Source organism: Triticum aestivum, chromosome 3D (genome assembly GCF_018294505.1).
Source record: "Triticum aestivum cultivar Chinese Spring chromosome 3D, IWGSC CS RefSeq v2.1, whole genome shotgun sequence".
Lineage (NCBI taxonomy): Eukaryota > Viridiplantae > Streptophyta > Magnoliopsida > Poales > Poaceae > Triticum > Triticum aestivum.
The window spans coordinates 444,495,833-444,513,163 of record NC_057802.1 but is presented as its reverse complement, the minus strand read 5'-3'; positions in this window follow the sequence as shown (position 1 = coordinate 444,513,163).

Below are 17,331 nucleotides of genomic sequence, written 5' to 3'. Positions count from 1 at the left end.
TTCTTGGAGAATACCAGGATATCATCCAGATAAACCACGACGAACTTGTCGAGGTAATCCATGAATATGTAGTTCATCAGACGAGAGAAGGTGGCTGGAGCATTGGTTAAACCGAAAGACATGACGGTGTACTCGTATGAACCATAGCGAGTCACGAAGGCGGTCTTTGGGATATCCTCTTCGCGAACACGGATCTGGTGGTAGCCCAACCTCAAGTCAAGCTTAGAGAACACTGACGAACCCGCCAGTTGATCATACAGATCATTGATCCGAGGAAGAGGGTATTTATTCTGAATGGTAGCTTGGTTTATAGGACGGTAGTCTTGAACTAACCGGTTTGTCCCATCCTTCTTCTTGACAAAGAGAGAAGGTGCTCCCCAAGGAGAGCAACTTGGGCGAATGAATCCTTTGCGAAGAGATTTGTCGATTTCCTCCTTAAGCTCAAGGAGTTCATGCGGCGGCATTTTGTAGGGTCGCTTGGCTATAGGAGTGGTGCCTGGTTTCAAGTCGATGATGAATTCGACAGCTCTAGCAGGGGGAATCCCTGGAAGTTCTTCAGGGAAGACGTCGAGGAATTCACGCACGACGGGAATGTTTTCAATGCCCTCGAGTGGTGCAGCGTTCAATGCATTCAATGCATAGAGCCTTGCCTCGGCATTTTGCACCAGATGAGCTTGGTAAGCAACTATTTCATCTGAAGGGTGTAGCAGGTGGACGGTTTTAGTGGCGCAAACTATAGAAGCAGTATGCGCTTTCAACCAATCCATACCCAAAATGAGGTCGATGTTAGACGACTTCAGGATAATGGGAGAGGCATAGAATTCCAGCCCTTCGATTTCCACGGGGACATCGATGCCAACCAAGGAGGTTTGACACTGTCCCATGGGGGTTTTGACCAATACAGAGGTGTTCATCTCCTCACATTTAACGTCGTGCTTGTATGCAAAATCTTCTGACATGAATGAATGCGATGCACCTGTATCAAATAAAACGGATGCTGGTATTGAATTTACTAGGAGTGTACCCATCACAGTAGCAGGCTGGTCTTGAGCTTCGTTGAGATCAACGTGGTTGGCATGAGCACGACCATAAGACTTAGCATTGTTGTTGCGGGGCTGATTGTTACCACGGCCAGTTGCTGGGAGGGCAAGTTGATTCTAATTCTGATGGCAGTCCCTGGCACGGTGACCTGGTTGTCCACACTTGTAGCACAGACCATTATTGGGAGTGTGAACAGGAGCTTGGGATGGTGGAGCTAGAAGTCTTGACTGCCTAGATGGTGGTGGAGGCAGACGAGGTGCAGCATAGGTCTGCCTTGGGGCAGATGCATTTGGACGGTACATGCTGTTCGGGATCCATATCTTACGCTTCTGTGAAGGCGAGCCCGAAGATGAGCCCGTGTCACGGTTGCGTCTGTGAGAGCTCTGGTATTCCTGCAGACCAGTTTCGACATTGATGGCCTTGTTCACCAAGGTGGCGAAATCAGCAAAGTCATGCACTAGAAGTGCGAGCTTGATGTCAGCTTGAAGGCCATCACGGAACTTCTCCTGTCTGCGTGCATCAGTTGCAATGTCTTCTTCAGCATAGCGGGACAAGTCCAGAAACTCCCGCTGATAAGCTTCGACAGTTTTGTTGCCTTGGGTGAGGTTGCGGAACTCACGCTTCTTCCGGTCCATGACTCCCTGAGGAATGAAGCGGGCACGGAAAGCAGCTTGGAAGTCTGGCCATGTGATGATTGTTCCAGCTGGCAGAGTACGCCTGTGGCTGTCCCACCATTGAGCTGCGGGTCCCTTCAAGAAGAAGGAAGCAAAAGTGACATAGCTGGCAGGGGCTACATCAGCAGACTCCATCTCATAGGTGATGTCACGGAGCCAGTCATCAGCATCCAGAGGCTGAGTTGAGCTGCGGTAGATGGTTGGGTTGAGGCGTATGAAATCTTGAAGAGTCACTTGGGCTGGCTGCTGGTTCATATTGGGGCGAGGAAACTGAGCCATCATATTTTCCATGAATTGGCGGTTCAATTCAAACTGTTGGATCATACCAGCCATGTACTCAGGTGGTGGTGGGGCATCGCCACCACGACCACGACCACCTGGTCTAACCATCCTGCTAATATATAACAGGGGTAGTTCAGCATTGAGAAATTTGCAATGACAAGAATCATTCATGATGAAACATGCATAATGAAAGGAGCACGATAGCTACTACATAGTAGTCGGCATAACTTACAAAAGGGGTCATGCATAGAGTTCAGTACATAGACTAAAACATCATAGGCGGCACACAGGCTCGCGGCGACTGCAACTAATACTACAAGCAAGCCTACATCAGTCCCAAGAGGTACTGTGGAGGTAATCGTAGCCCGATAGCTGGTAGTGAGGCAACGGATAGCCCTCGACGTCAGCAGACTGGGGGCCGCGAATACTCAGGTGTAGAACCCGACGCTCAGGTGGCAGAAGAGGGCCAAGTGCGGGAGAGTAGCCTCCCACCTCTGGCCAACCGACACCGTGGGGCATCACGGTCCTGGCTGGGTAGATCGCAGTACGTGGTACCTGTCCAGACCGGACAAAGGGGTGCAGCAGCGTCAGAGCTCGGTAAAGGTGCTGACGGGTGGTGTACATCTTGTGGCGAAGAGCTCGGTTAGCTCGATCCAGCCCATCAGCATGCAGAACAAGGTGCTGATGGTAGAAGGGCTCTCGGGTGACCGTGGAGTAGGCAGCAGTATAGTATCCCTCCGCACCAACATCAGATGCGATAGCAATGTGCCTGAAAGGGGAGGTGTCCAACTCCTGATACTCTCCACGAAGACGTGTCAGAGCAGCATAGGCAGCATCGTGGACAGCCATATCGATGGTCACACCAACACCATGTGCGGTGTGCAGCACAGTAGTGGAGTCGTACTCCCGAGAGTAGAGGTGGACAATGGCACGGTACTGCTCCTGGTTAAAGTCCTGGTACTCCTCGTAGACGGTGTACTCAGGGTGCCAGCGATAACCCAGATAGGTCATCATCTCAGCTAGCACCGCAGGTGATCCCGAGGCACCAATGGCCATCGTGTGGCGCACGACCTGCCTCGAGGGTTCCATCTGAAAGCAAAGACGTTTCAAAGGAGTCAAATGACAGTGCGTGAATTGTTCAAAATACTATTCTAAGAAACAACTATGGCTTATCCAACTTTGGGGTGAATAAGGTCACGGGATCCTAGTGTTAGAGTTAGTAAATTCGTTTAACCCGAGTAGAAGAGAGTTCAGAGTCCCAGAGTAAAGGCCGAGGAGTAAAAGATCCTAGTACCACCCAATGGCGACGTGGGCCCGTAAGACACACAGCCATGTTAGTAAAAGTTTTGTAATGTCTAGACTCGACTTCGGCCAAGGAGTGTGGAAGGGGGGATTCCTACAGGCAGTCGGCTCTGATACCAACTTGTGACGCCCCCGATTTGACCGTACACTAATCATGCACGCAAATGTGTACGATCAAGGTCAGGGACTCACGGGAAGATATCACAACACAACTCTACAACATAAATAAGTCATACAAGCATCATAATACAAGCCAGGGGCCTCGAGGGCTCGAATACAAGTGCTCGATCACAGACGAGTCAGCGGAAGCAACAATATCTGAGTACAGACATAAGTTAAACAAGTTTGCCTTAAGAAGGCTAGCACAAACTGGGGTACAGATCGAACGAGGCGCAGGCCTCCTGCCTGGGATCCTCCTAACTACTCCTGGTCGTCGTCAGCGGCCTGCACGTAGTAGTAGGCACCTCCAGTGTCGTAGGTGTCGTCGTCGACGGTGGCGTCTGGCTCCTGGACTCCAACATCTGGTTGCGACAACCAGAAAGATAGGAAAGGGGGAAAGAGGGAGAGAAGCAACCGTGAGTACTCATCCAAAGTACTCGCAAGCAAGGAGCTACACTACATAGGCATGGGTATATGTGTAAAGGGGCATATCAGTGTACTGAACTGCAGAATGCCAGAATAAAAGGGGGATAGCTAGTCCTGTCGAAGACTACGCTTCTGGCCATCTCCATCTTGCAGCAGGTAGAAGAGAGTAGATTGAAGTCCTCCAAGTAGCATCGCATAGCATAATCCTACCCGGCGATCCCCTCCTCGTCGCCCTGTTAGAGAGCGATCACCGGGTTGTATCTGGCACTTGGAAGGGTGTATTTTATTCAGTATCCAGTTCTAGTTGTCATAAGGTCAAGGTACAACTCCGGGTCGTCCTTTTACCGAGGGACACGGCTATTCGAATAGATAAACTTCCCTGCAGGGGTGCACCACATAACCCAACACGCTCGATCCCATTTGGCCGGACACACTTTTCTGGGTCATGCCCGGCCTCGTAAGATCAACACGTCGCAGCCCCACCTAGGCTCAACAGAGAGGTCAGCACGCCGGTCTAAACCTATGCGCGCAGGGGTCTGGGCCCATCGCCCTATGCACACCTGCACGTTGCGTACGCGGCCGGAAGCAGACCTAGCCCCCTTAATACAAGCGCGAGCTTACGGTCCAATGCGGCGCGCGCCACTCAGTTGCTGACGTCAAAAGAGCTTCGGCTGATACCACGACGTCGGGATACCCATAACTACTCCCACGTAGATGGTTAGTGCGTATAGACCAAATGGCCAGACTCAGATCAAATACCAAGATCTCGTTAAGCGTGTTAAGTAACCGCGAACGCCGACCAGGGCCAGGCCCACCTCTCACCTAGGCAGTCTCAACCTGCCCTGTCGCTCCGCCACAAAGATCCACTCGCGGGTACTCCTACGAGCCGACCCGACTTTAGTCATCTCATGTGTCATGTATATAGTATATAAGTATATACCCGTGATCACCGCCCAGGTGATCACGGACCGACAGTATAGCACAGCAGACGGACAAGAATGTAGGGCCACTGATGGAAAACTAGCATCCTATACTAAGCATGTAGGATTGCAGGTAAAGGTAACAACAGTAGTAGCAAGGATAGGCTATGCATCAGGATAGGATATCGAAAGCAGTAACATGCTACACTACTCTAATGCAAGCAGAATAGAGAAGAGTAGGCGATATCTGGTGATCAACGGGGGGGGCTTGCCTGGTTGCTCTGGCAAGTAGGAGGGGTCGTCGACTCCGTAGTCGAACTGGGCAGCAGCAGTGTCGGTCTCGTAGTCTACCGGAGAGAAGAGGGGGGAAGAAACAACAAATACAATGCAAACATAAGCATGACGATGCGTGACATGAAAATGAGCGGTGCTAGGTGTGTCCTAACGCGACAGTAGGTGGTACCGGTGAAGGGGGGGAACATCCGGGAGGTATTCCCGATGTTTCGCGTTTTCGGACAGACGGACCGGAGGGGGAAAGTTGCTAGTTCGATAGGTTAGGGAGGTGTGGTGGACGAACGGACTGCGTATTCGGATTCGTCTCGTCGTTCTGAGCAACTTTCATATAGAAAACATTTTCATCCGAGTTACGGTTTAAAAGATATGAATTTTCAAAGTTTATTTGAATTTCTGGAATTATTTGAATTAAGCAAAAATGAATTATGACGTCAGCATGAGGCAATGCTAACGTCAGCAGGTCAACAGGTCGGCTGACCAGTCAAACCAGACAGGTGGGTCCAGTGGGACCCACATGTCAGCCTCTGTTAGTCTAATATTAATTTAAACTAAACTAACAGTCTAATTAGAGGGGTGGGCCCCATATGTCAGTGAGTGATTAGTTAATCTAATTATTTTTATTTATAAAACATTTTTCTTTTTCTTTTTGTTTTTAATTTTTGCGGCGGGGCCCGCATGTCAGTGCCTGGGCCTGCCCAGTCAGCACGTTGACTGGGTGGACCCAGTCAACGGGGCCCACGGGGCCCACTGGCAGTGGCACTGGGGGGGCCCAGGCCAGCCACGTCGGCGGCCGGCGCCGGAGCAACTCCGACGAGCCAAACGCGGCGGCGCGGCTCGGGAGGGGCGCGGGTTTCGTGCACAGGGGGTCTGCGGGGTCGTGGCTGGGCGCGTTCGACGCGGCTCGGCGCCGCGTGTCCAACGGTGGTGGCCGGAGCGGCTGGAACGGGCGGGGGCGAGCGCTACGAGCTCGCCGGCGGCGAAGTGCTTCGGGCTGGGGCGGGTGCGGCGTTAGAGCGCGCGAGCGGCCGAACTAACTAGCTAGGCGGGTGCGGCACGATGCGGTCGAGCTAACGGGCCTACGCCCATGACCAAATGGTCACCGGAGACCCGCCGGCGACGAGCTCCGCGGCGCGGCGTTCGGGCGCGCGTGGGGAAGCCGCTAGGGGGGGCGCGAGAGAGAAAGGACAGGGGAGGAGGGGAGAGGCTCACCGCGCGGCACACGGAGGCCGGTGAGGGGCTTAGGAGCAGCAGATCGGCGCCGGGGAAGAAGGGGGTCGCCGGCGTCCAAAGTTGAAGGCGAGCTCGGGGAGGTCGTTGCAGGGGCTCCGGTCTCCAACGGGCTGCACCAGACGAAGCAGCGGGCGACGGCGGTCCTTCAGACACCTTGGGGCGGCGAGGTGGGTACGGTGGCCGTGTGAACGACGGTGAACGGCGGCGACCGCGTCGGGCGTGGGGAAGGAAGGAGTGGCGCGGATTTGGGGGGAGAAGAGAGAGGCGCAGGGGCCAAGAGGTGAGCGGGGGTGAGTGGGAGAGAGGCCCGAGGAGGCGGGGGGAGCTGACGACCTTATCCTCCCCGTCGCCGGCGAGGGGGTGCGGCGGGGACTGCCCCTGTTCCGACCCCGGTCGGGGGAACAGGGAAGGGGGCGAGCGGGAGAGGTGGGCTGGGCCGGGGGTCGGCCCAGTCGGGCCAGGGGTGCTGTGGGGGGGGGCCTTCTCCTTTTTTTCTTTTTCTTTGTCTGTTCTGTTTTCTGTTGTATTTTCTTTTTATTTATTTATTTTCTTTTCTGTTTTATTTCATTTAAAAGTATTTAGGTATTTTATAAAAATGTGTTTTCTCCACCATAATTACCAGTGTATTATTTGGCACCCACCGAACATTTTTGTTTAAATTTTTGAAAACTTTTATTTTCCACTTTGATTTTAATTGAAGTTTGAACTAGGAGTTTGAAAAAAAATGTGATGCAATTATGATCAAGCCCTGTTTAGCAACATGATTAGCTTAATCACAGAGAGTTACTGTAGCATGATCCTCAGGGTGTTACACAAGAACTCCTTCTTTGCTGGTCTATTTTGAACTCCTTCAAAATCTTGTCACGGTATGTATTCATTTGAAAGTACTATTAAGCGGTTTTTGATCTATCCTTATAGATCTTGTTGCTCAATGTTCAAGTAGCTTAATCCAGGTTTTCCATTGAAAAACACTTTTCAAATAACCCTGTATGCTTTCCAGAAATTCTACATCATCTCTGATCAACAATATGTCAACAACATATACTCATCAGAAATTCTATAGTGCTCCCACTCACTTCTTTGAAAATACAAGTTTCTCATAAACTTTGTATAAACCCAAAATCTTTGATCATCTCATCAAAGCGTACATTCCAACTCCGAGATGCTTACTCCAGTCCTTAGAAGGATTGCTGGAGCATTGCATACTTGTTAGCATCTTTCAGGATTGACAAAAACCTTCTGGTTGTATCACATACAACCTTTCCTCAAGAAAATCGTCGAGGAAACAATGTTTTGATATCCTATCTGCAAGATTTCATAAATAATGCAGTAACTGCTAATATAATTCCAACAGACTCTTAGCATCGCTACGAGTGAGAAAGTCTCATCGCAGTCAACTCCTTGAACTTGTCGGAAAACATCTTAATGACAAGCCGAGCTTTCTTAATGGTGACACTTACCATCATTGTCTGTCTTCCTTTTAAAATCCATCTGCACCCAATAGCCTTACGACCATCAAGTATTTCTTCCAAAGTCTATACTTTGCTTTTATACATGGATCCTCTCTCGGATTTCATGGCCTCGAGCCATTCGTCGGAATCCGGGCCCACCATCGCTTCTCCATAGCTCGTAGGTTCATTGTTGTCTAGCAACATGACTTCCAAGACAGGATCACGTACCACTCTGAAGTAGTACGCATCCTTATCGACCTACGAGGTTTGGTAGTGACTTGATCCGAAGTTTCATGATCACTATCATAAGCTTCCACTTCAATTGGTGTAGGTGCCACAGGAACAACTTCCTGTGCCCTGCTACACACTAGTTGAAGTCATGGTTCAATAACCTCATCAAGTCTCCACCATCCTCCCACTCAATTCTTTCGAGAGAAACTTTTCTCGAGAAAGGACGTGTTTACTTCCAGATCTGAAACAGAAGGTATACCCAACTGTTTTGGGTATTCTATGAAGATGCATTTATCCGCTTTGGGTTCGAGCTTATCAGCCTGAAACTTTTTCACATAAGCATCGCAGCCCCAAACTTTTAAGAAACGACAACTTAGGTTTCTCTAAACGGTGTCGTCTCAACGGAATTGCGCGGTGCCCTATTTAAAGTGAATGCAGTTGTCTCTAATGCCTAACCCATAAACGATAGTGGTAAAGAGACATCATGGTATGCACCATATCCAATAGGGTATAGTTATGATGTTCGGACACACCATCACATTGTGGTGTTCCAGGCGGTATTAATTGTGAAACACTTTCCACAATGTCTTAATTGTGTGCCAAACTCGTAACTCAGATATCTCTATGATCATATCATAGACATTTTATCCTCTTGTCACGACGATCTTCAACTTCACTCTAAAATTACTTGAACCTTTCAATAATTTAGACTTGTGTTTCATCAAGTAAATATTCTCAGCATCTACTCAAATCATCTATGAAGTAAGAACATATCGATATCCACTGCGTGCCTCGGCACTCATTGGACTGCACACATCAAATGTATTACTTCCAACAAGTTGCTCTCTTATTCCATCTTACTGAAAACGAGGCCTTTCAGTCATCTTGCCCATGTGGTATGATTTGCATGTCTCAAGTGATTCAAAATCAAGTGAGTCCAAACGATCCATCTGCATGGAGTTTCTTCATGCACATATACCAATAAACATGGTTCGCATGTCTCAATCTTTTAAAAAACGAGTGAGTCCAAAGATCCATCTACATGGAGCTTCTTCATGCGTTCTATACCAATATGACTCAAATGGCAGTGCCACAAGTATGTGGTACTATCATTACTATTTTATATCTTTTTGGCACGAACATGTGTATCACTGCGATCGAGATTCATTTTAGGCGCAAGACCATTGAAGGTATTATTCAAATAAACAGAGTAACCATTATTCTCCTTAAATGAATAACCGTATTGCGATAAACATAATCCAATCATGTTTATGCTCAACGCAAACACCAAATAACAATTATTTAGGTTTAACACCAATCTCGATGGTAGAGGGAGCATGCGATGCTTGATCACATCAACCTTGGAAACACTTCCAACACATATCGTCATCTCACCTTTAGCTAGTCTCCGTTTATTCCGCAGCTTTTATTTCGAGTTACTAACACTTAGCAACCGAACCGGTATCTAATACCCTGGTGCTGCTAGGAGTACTAGTAAAGTACACATTCATATAATGTATATCCAATATACTTCTGTCGACCTTGCCTGCCTTCTCATCTACCAAGTATTAGGGTAGTTCTGCTTCAGTGACCGTTTCCCTCATTACAGAAGCACTTAGTCTTGGGTTTGGGTTTAACCTTGGGATTCTTCGCTAGAGCAGCAAATGATTTGTTGTTTCATGAAGTATCCCTTCTTCCCTTGCCCTTCTTAAAACTAGTGGTTTTACTAACCATCAACAATTGATGCTCCTATTTGATTTCTACTTTCGCGGTGTCAAACATCGCGAATAGCTCAAGGATCATCATATCTATCCCTGATATGTTATAGTTCATCACGAAGCTCTAATAGCTTGGTGGCAGTGACTATGGAGAACCATCACTATCTCATCTGGAAGATTAACTCCCACTCGATTCAAGTGATTGTAGTACTCAGACAATCTGAGCACATGCTCAATTGAGCTTTTCTCCCTTACTTTGCAGTCTTAAGAAACTTGTCAGGGGTCTCATACCTCTTGACGTGGGCACTAGTCTGAAATCCCAATTTCAGTCTTCGGAACATCTCATATGTTCTGTGACGTTTCAAAACGTCTTTGGTGCCACAATTCTAAACCGTTAGCATTACGCACTGAACTATCACGTAGTCATCAAAACGTGTATGCCAGATGTTTTGCAACATCTACAGACGACGCTGAGGTTCAGCACACCGAGCGGTGCATTAAGGACATAAGCCTTCTGTGCAGCAATGAGGACAATCCTCAGTTTACGGACCCAGTCCGCATAATTGCTACTATCAACTTTCAACTAAATTTTCTCTAGGAACATATCTTAAACAGTAGAACTAAAGCGTAAGCTATGCCATAATTTGCAAAGACCTTTTGACTATGTTCATGATAATTAAGTTCATCTGATTATTTAATGAACTCCCACTCAGATAGACATCCCTCTAGTCATCTAAGTGATACATGATCCGAGTCAAACTAGGCCATGTCCGATCATCACGTGAGACGGACTAATCATCATCGGTGAACATCTCCATGTTGATCGTATCTACTATACGACTCATGTTCGACCTTTCGATCTCTTGTGTTCCGAGGCCATGTCTGTACATGCTAGGCTCGTCAAGTCAACCTAAGTGTTTCGCATGTGTTCCGAGGCCATGTCTGTACATGCTAGGCTCGTCAACACCCGTTGTATTCGAACGTCAGAATCTATCACACCCGATCATCACGTGGTGCTTCGAAACAACGAACCTTCGCAACGGTGCATAGTTAGGGGGAACACGTCTCTTGAAATTTTAGTGAGGGATCATCTTATTTATGCTACCGTCGTTCTAAGCAAATAAGATGTAAACATGACAAACATCACATGCAAATCATAAAGTGACGTGATATGGCCAATATCATCGTGCGCCTTTGATCTCCATCTTCGAGGCGCGGCATGATCACCTTCGTCACTGGCATGACACCATGATCTCCATCATCATGATCTCCATCATCGTGTCTTCATGAAGTTGTCTCGCCAACTATTACTTCTACTACTATGGCTAACGGTTAGCAATAAAGTAAAGTAATTACATGGCGTTTTCATTGACACGCAGGTCATACAATAAATTAAGACAACTCCTATGGCTCCTGCCGGTTGTCATACTCATCGACATGCAAGTCGTGATTCCTATTACAAGAACATGATCAATCTCATACATCACATATATCATTCATCACATCCTTTTGGCCATATCACATCACATAGCATACCCTGCAAAAACAAGTTAGACGTCCTCTAATTGTTGTTGCATGTTTTACGTGGCTGCTATGGGATTCTAGCAAGAACGTTTCTTACCTACGCAAAAGCCACAACGTGATATGCAAATTTCTATTTACCCTTCATAAGGACCCTTTTCATCGAATCCGATCCGACTAAAGTGGGAGAGACAGACACCCACTAGCCACCTTATGCAACTAGTGCATGTCAGTCGGTGGAACCTGTCTCACGTAAGAGTACGTGTAAGGTCGGTCCGGGCCGCTTCATCCCACGATGCCGCCGAATCAAGATAAGACTAGTAACGACAAGTAAATTGACAAAATCGACGCCCATAACTACTTTGTGTTCTACTCGTGCATAGAAACTACGCATAGACCTAGCTCTGATACCACTGTTGGGGAACGTAGCAGAAATTCAAAATTTTCTACGCATCACCAAGATCAATCTATGGAGTAATCTAGCACCGAGGGGAAGGGGAGTGCATCTACATACCCTTGTAGATCGTTAAGCGGAAGCGTTGCAAGAACGCGGATGAAGGAGTCGTACTCGTAGCGATTCAGATCGCAGTTGATTCCGATCTAAGCGCCGAACCACGGCGCCTCCGCGTTCAACACACGTGCAGCTCGGTGACGTCTCCCACGCCTTGATCCAGCAAGGAGAGAGGGAGAGGTTGGGGAAGACTCCGTCCAGCAGCAACACAACGGCATGGTGGTGATGGAGGAGCGTGGCACTCCAGCAGGGCTTCGCCAAGCACTGCGAGAGACGAGGAGGGAGAGGGGTAGGGCTGCGCTATGAGGGAGATGTTCTCATGTGTATGGCAGCCCCAAACCCCCACTATATATAGGGGAGGGGGAGGGGGTGCGCCCCCATCTAGGGTTCCCCCCCAAGGGGTGCGGCTAGCCCTAGATGCATCTAGGGGGGCGGCCAGAGGGGGAGAGAGGGGGGCGCACCACTAGGTGGGCCTTAGGCCCATCTAAGCCTAGGGTTTCCCCTTTCCCCCTTCCCTGCGCCTTGGGCCTCTTGTGGGGGGCGCACCAGCTCACCTGGGGCTGGTCCCCTCCCACACTTGGCCCACGCAGCCCTCTGGGGCCAGTGGCCCCACCTGGTGGACCCCCGGGACCCTCCCGGTGGTCCCGGTACGTTACCGATAGCACCCGAAACTTTTCCGGTGACCAAAACAGGACTTCCCATATATAAATCTTTACCTCCGGACCATTCCGGAACTCCTCGTGACGTCCGGGATCTCATCCGGGACTCCAAACAACATTCAGTAACCACGTATATCTATTCCCTATAACCCTAGCGTCATCGAACCTTAAGTGTGTAGACCCTACGGGTTCGGGAACCATGCAGACATGACCGAGACGTTCTCCGGCCAATAACCAACAGCGGGATCTGGATACCCATGTTGGCTCCCACATGTTCCATGATGATCTCATCGGATGAACCACGATGTCGGGGATTCAATCAATCTCGTATACAATTCCCTTTGTCTAGCGGTATAGTACTTGCCCGAGATTCGATCGTCGGTATCCCGATACCTTGTTCAATCTCGTTACCGGCAAGTCTCTTTACTCGTTCCGTAACACATCATCCCGTGATCAACTCCTTGGTCACATTGTGCACATTATGATGATGTCCTACCGAGTGGGCCCAGAGATACCTCTCCGTTTACACGGAGTGAAAAATCCTAGTCTCGATTCGTGCCAACCCAACAGACACTTTCGGAGATACCTGTAGTGCACCTTTATAGCCACCCAGTTACATTGTGACGTTTGGTACACCCAAAGCATTCCTACGGTATCCGGGAGTTGCACAATCTCATGGTCTAAGGAAATGATACTTGACATTAGAAAAGCTCTTAGCAAACGAACTACACGATCTTGTGCTAGGCTTAGGATTGGGTCTTGTCCATCACATCATTCTCCTAATGATGTGATCCCATTATCAACGACATCCAATGTCCATGGTCAGGAAACCGTAACCATCTATTGATCAACGAGCTAGTCAACTAGAGGCTTACTAGGGACATGGTGTTGTCTATGTATCCACACATGTATCTGAGTTCCTATCAATACAATTTTAGCATGGATAATAAACGATTATCATGAACAAGGAAATATAATAATAGCCAATTTATTATTGCCTCTAGGGCATATTTCTAACACCCGCACCTCTTCGCGTCCGTCGCCGCCGCCGTCCGCCAGGCGCCGCCCCCGTCCTGGGCGCCGCAGGCCCACGCCCTCGTCTGGGAGGCCGCTGGAGCGCGGCGTCCCCGCGGGTGGAGGAGAGCGCGGCGTCCTCGCCGGAGTGGAAGTGGGCGGGGCTGGACGAGGCCGTCATGGCCGACGCGCGGCGGCTGCGCGAGCGCACCGAGGAGGTGGTGCTGCGGAGGACAGAGCAGGACAGGCGGCTGCTGTGGAGGGACCCGGCATGGAGCGCGTCCGCAGTGTCCGCTTTTTGATTCTTGCGTTGGATACCTGCAGTGTCTGCCCCATGTCCGCTTGGCGGACAGGAGACCCAAACGGACAAAAAGCGGACAAAATTCGTGCCCGTTTGGGTCCCTGCGTTGGAGTTGCTCTAACATCTCATATTTTTTTGAGAATTTTTTGAAACTTTAAAACATCGTTTCCTTTTGGTTTTTACCGGTTTCCATGTGATATTTGTTTGGTTCCTGAAACAATACGTGATCTAGCGGCCGCAGCAAGTTGCAAAAAATGTGAGGACAATCCTTCGTGGCTCTCAAATTTGAGCGGCCGCATCAAGTTGCGAAAGATTCTCCTCCCCCTGCATGGTCGCCTCCACCCCGGCGTCGGCCCCGCTGTGTTCCTTACCTCCGGCGACCACCACGCAGCCCCGCCAACCTCGGGCCGCTAAATTCTAGCAAGAATTGGGCTTGTTTTTTCTTCTTTTTTTCGTCTTCCGAAGGCGCTCCCTCTCATTGTCCCTGGCCCAACGGTGCTCTTTTGTGTATGCCATGGCAAACTATTTGAAAATTCCATTACATTTTTGTTTTCGATATAGTATGGCAATTTTTTTTACATACCATGGCAAACGTGTAGTAAGTTCCATGGCATTTTTATTGAACATATCATGGCAAATTCTTTTTGATACTTTTATTTTTGGACATGATAAATTTATTTATCTATATCTGATGGCTAGGATGTGGCAAATCCGTACAACCCGAGCCGTCGATTTTCAACATCCAACGGCTGAAAAGGTGCACCTGTGTTGCTCTTGGATCGTGCTCACCCTCCCGCTCCACGGCCTCGCCTCCCCATGCCCACTAGCCAGACCATTTCTTACTTCATCCCTCCCAGCCTTGCCTGCGCTACCTCGTCCGAACAAATGTCCCATCATGATAAATATACTTTGTTGCACTACCTCATACTAGTAAGGTACACGTGCATTGCACGCATGAGATTTGGCAACCAAATTATGAATAAATACCACATTATATATAGCATGTAAGCTTTGAGTCATATATGCATGATGTAGATGTTCGTTTAATTTTTATAGTTCATCTCATTCAAAATCATTTAGTTTTGATAAAAAAGACTAATCTATTTTAAGATTTATGGAATTGTGCGTTGTAAAGCATAAAGTAAAAACAAATAATAGCAATTCATGTAGAATTTTTTGGGGCAATTGTGATACGGAAGATTTTAGAACAAAAGAGAAGTGCTTTGTGTTTTCAGGTTTGTGCATTATGCTTAAATTCAACCATGGAGTCTTCTAGATTGTATATATGGCAAAATCTGATGGAATGTAGATGATATCCAACGGCCAGTAGTGCTCGGATTTGCCATCTTTGCACCGTCGGATTGATTTCATCCAACGACCATCTTTCAAAGTTATTCACACTATATAAGGTATAGATATAGATATAGATATAGAAATCCACCGATTCGGCGGTGTCTCTGTCGCCCAAGTTTATCCCTCCTTGCAATCGCACGAGCAAAAAATCCATCTTGTCTTGCCATCCGCTTCCCAGCATGTGCCCATCACCCCGCTTTTAAAGTGCACAATCCAGAGCTGCTGTAATTTCGTCCGGGAATAACGTGGGAGGAACCGCAGCATGAGCCAGAGCCATATCCCATTGAGCGGCGGCCAGTTGACATCAACAAAGTGATGAACGATGGCCGTATTTATTATAGAGGATGATGTGGAGAAGATGTGTGACCAATCCGAGAAACAAAACGAGAAAGAGTGAGGACAGAACATACACGAAAGTTCTACAGTTTTTTTTTGTTTTGTTTTTTGAGAGAAGGAGAGTTCTAGATATGTGTAGATTTTTTTTTGAGGGAATCTAGATATGCGTAGATTTTTTTTTAGGGCAAAAGCTAAACTTTATTGATGATAGTCCACATGATGTGGGATACAAACCGGGTCGTGGGGGTTCGACAACCAAACGTGCCTCCCTCGACCGAGGAATAGAGAGTGTTTAGCTAGACTATGGGCCTCGCCATTAACGGCTCAACCTTTAAACATAAAACTACTGTTAAAACTAGCAGCTCGAAGGTTGATTTCTTTGATAACCGAGCCATAACGGCCCTGAGTTCCATTGCGGATGTCGCTCACCACCTGTTTGCAGTCGAAGGAGACAACATTGGAGAAGAAGATCTTCAGCCAAGGCTAATGCTTCTCTGCAAGCAATAGCCTCTAGCGTCGCCGGGTCATGTTGGTCCTCGATAACTAATGCTGAGCTTCCAAGATAGTCTCCAGCTTCATCACGGCACACTGCAACAGCTAATCCGCGTTGGTCCCTGTAAACTGCGCCGTCGACGTGGAGATATGCGTAGATGGGCATGGATGTTTTTCTTTTTCTTTTGACAACCCGATGGATGGACATGCACGTGTGAAGAAGAGTCTTAGAAAGCAGCTTTTGTGGCCCGTTGATGACTAAGTGCTCAGATGTATTTATAGGCCGAAATAGAGTCCATATACTCCTTTTTTTTTTGAGTGGTTAGAGTCCATATTACTCGAGCTCACTCATTACGACATTTGGGTGGGCAATCGTACACTAAGCCGGCCCACTTCGATGGTTGACACTGTAGTAATATTGTTTCTCTATATTTCCTGTGTTCTCCAGAAAAATGGCTACAGGAATATGTAATTGCAAGATTAAAATATTTTTGTATACAACTTTATCAAAAATAGAACATGCTCACAAATCTAAAAAAACATGTTCTCCAATGCATAAGAATGTGCATGAATTTCAATAATATTCACGATTTCTGGAAAAAAATCCATGAATTTAAAAAATAGTTTTAAATTTTTAAAAAATGTTCACGAATTTTGAAAAATGACTCCAAATATAAATAATGGTTGTGTATTTTAGAAAATATATTAATATTTTTTAATAAAATGTTCACCTGTATATATAAAAAGAAATAAGAAAACCAAAAATGACCAGCGTCTATAGTTACAAAAGTTCATATATTTGAAAATAAAACAGAAAAAATAAGATGGAAAAATAAAAAAATAAAAAGTGTCAGGTAAAAAACTCAAAATAACAACAAAGAATGGAAAATAAAAGATAGAAAGCAAAAAAGACACATGAACATTACCAAAGGAACCACAAAAATCCCTCAACAAAGCCGCTATTGGAAAATTTAAAAACAGTCATCCACCTTTGCTTCCCTACTGGACCTGTCCCATGACAAGTCGTCATGTGCGAATCTCTGACAACTCAACACAGTGAATGTCATAGAGTTTTGTGAACCAAGCTGTGGTTGGATGGTTAGGTGGACAGTGTTTATCCTGGATTTATTACAGGATTTCTGGCGACGCATGTTCAGTGGGAGGAGACGTTCCCGTCGACTACGAGGCGTCTAGGATGACTTGGTAAAATCTCAAGAGGATATGCCGGCTCAGTATCTCAGAGGTGCTCATAAGGGAAGGGTGTGCGTGTGTGCGTTCATAGAGGTGATTGTATGGGCGTATATATGAGCGCTTGCGTCTGTACTGTGTTTAAAAAAAAGAATGTCATAGAGTTTTCACTACATGAATGCTTAAGCACACCTAAAGACACACGGTAGGCTACCGTAGTCTCAGAAT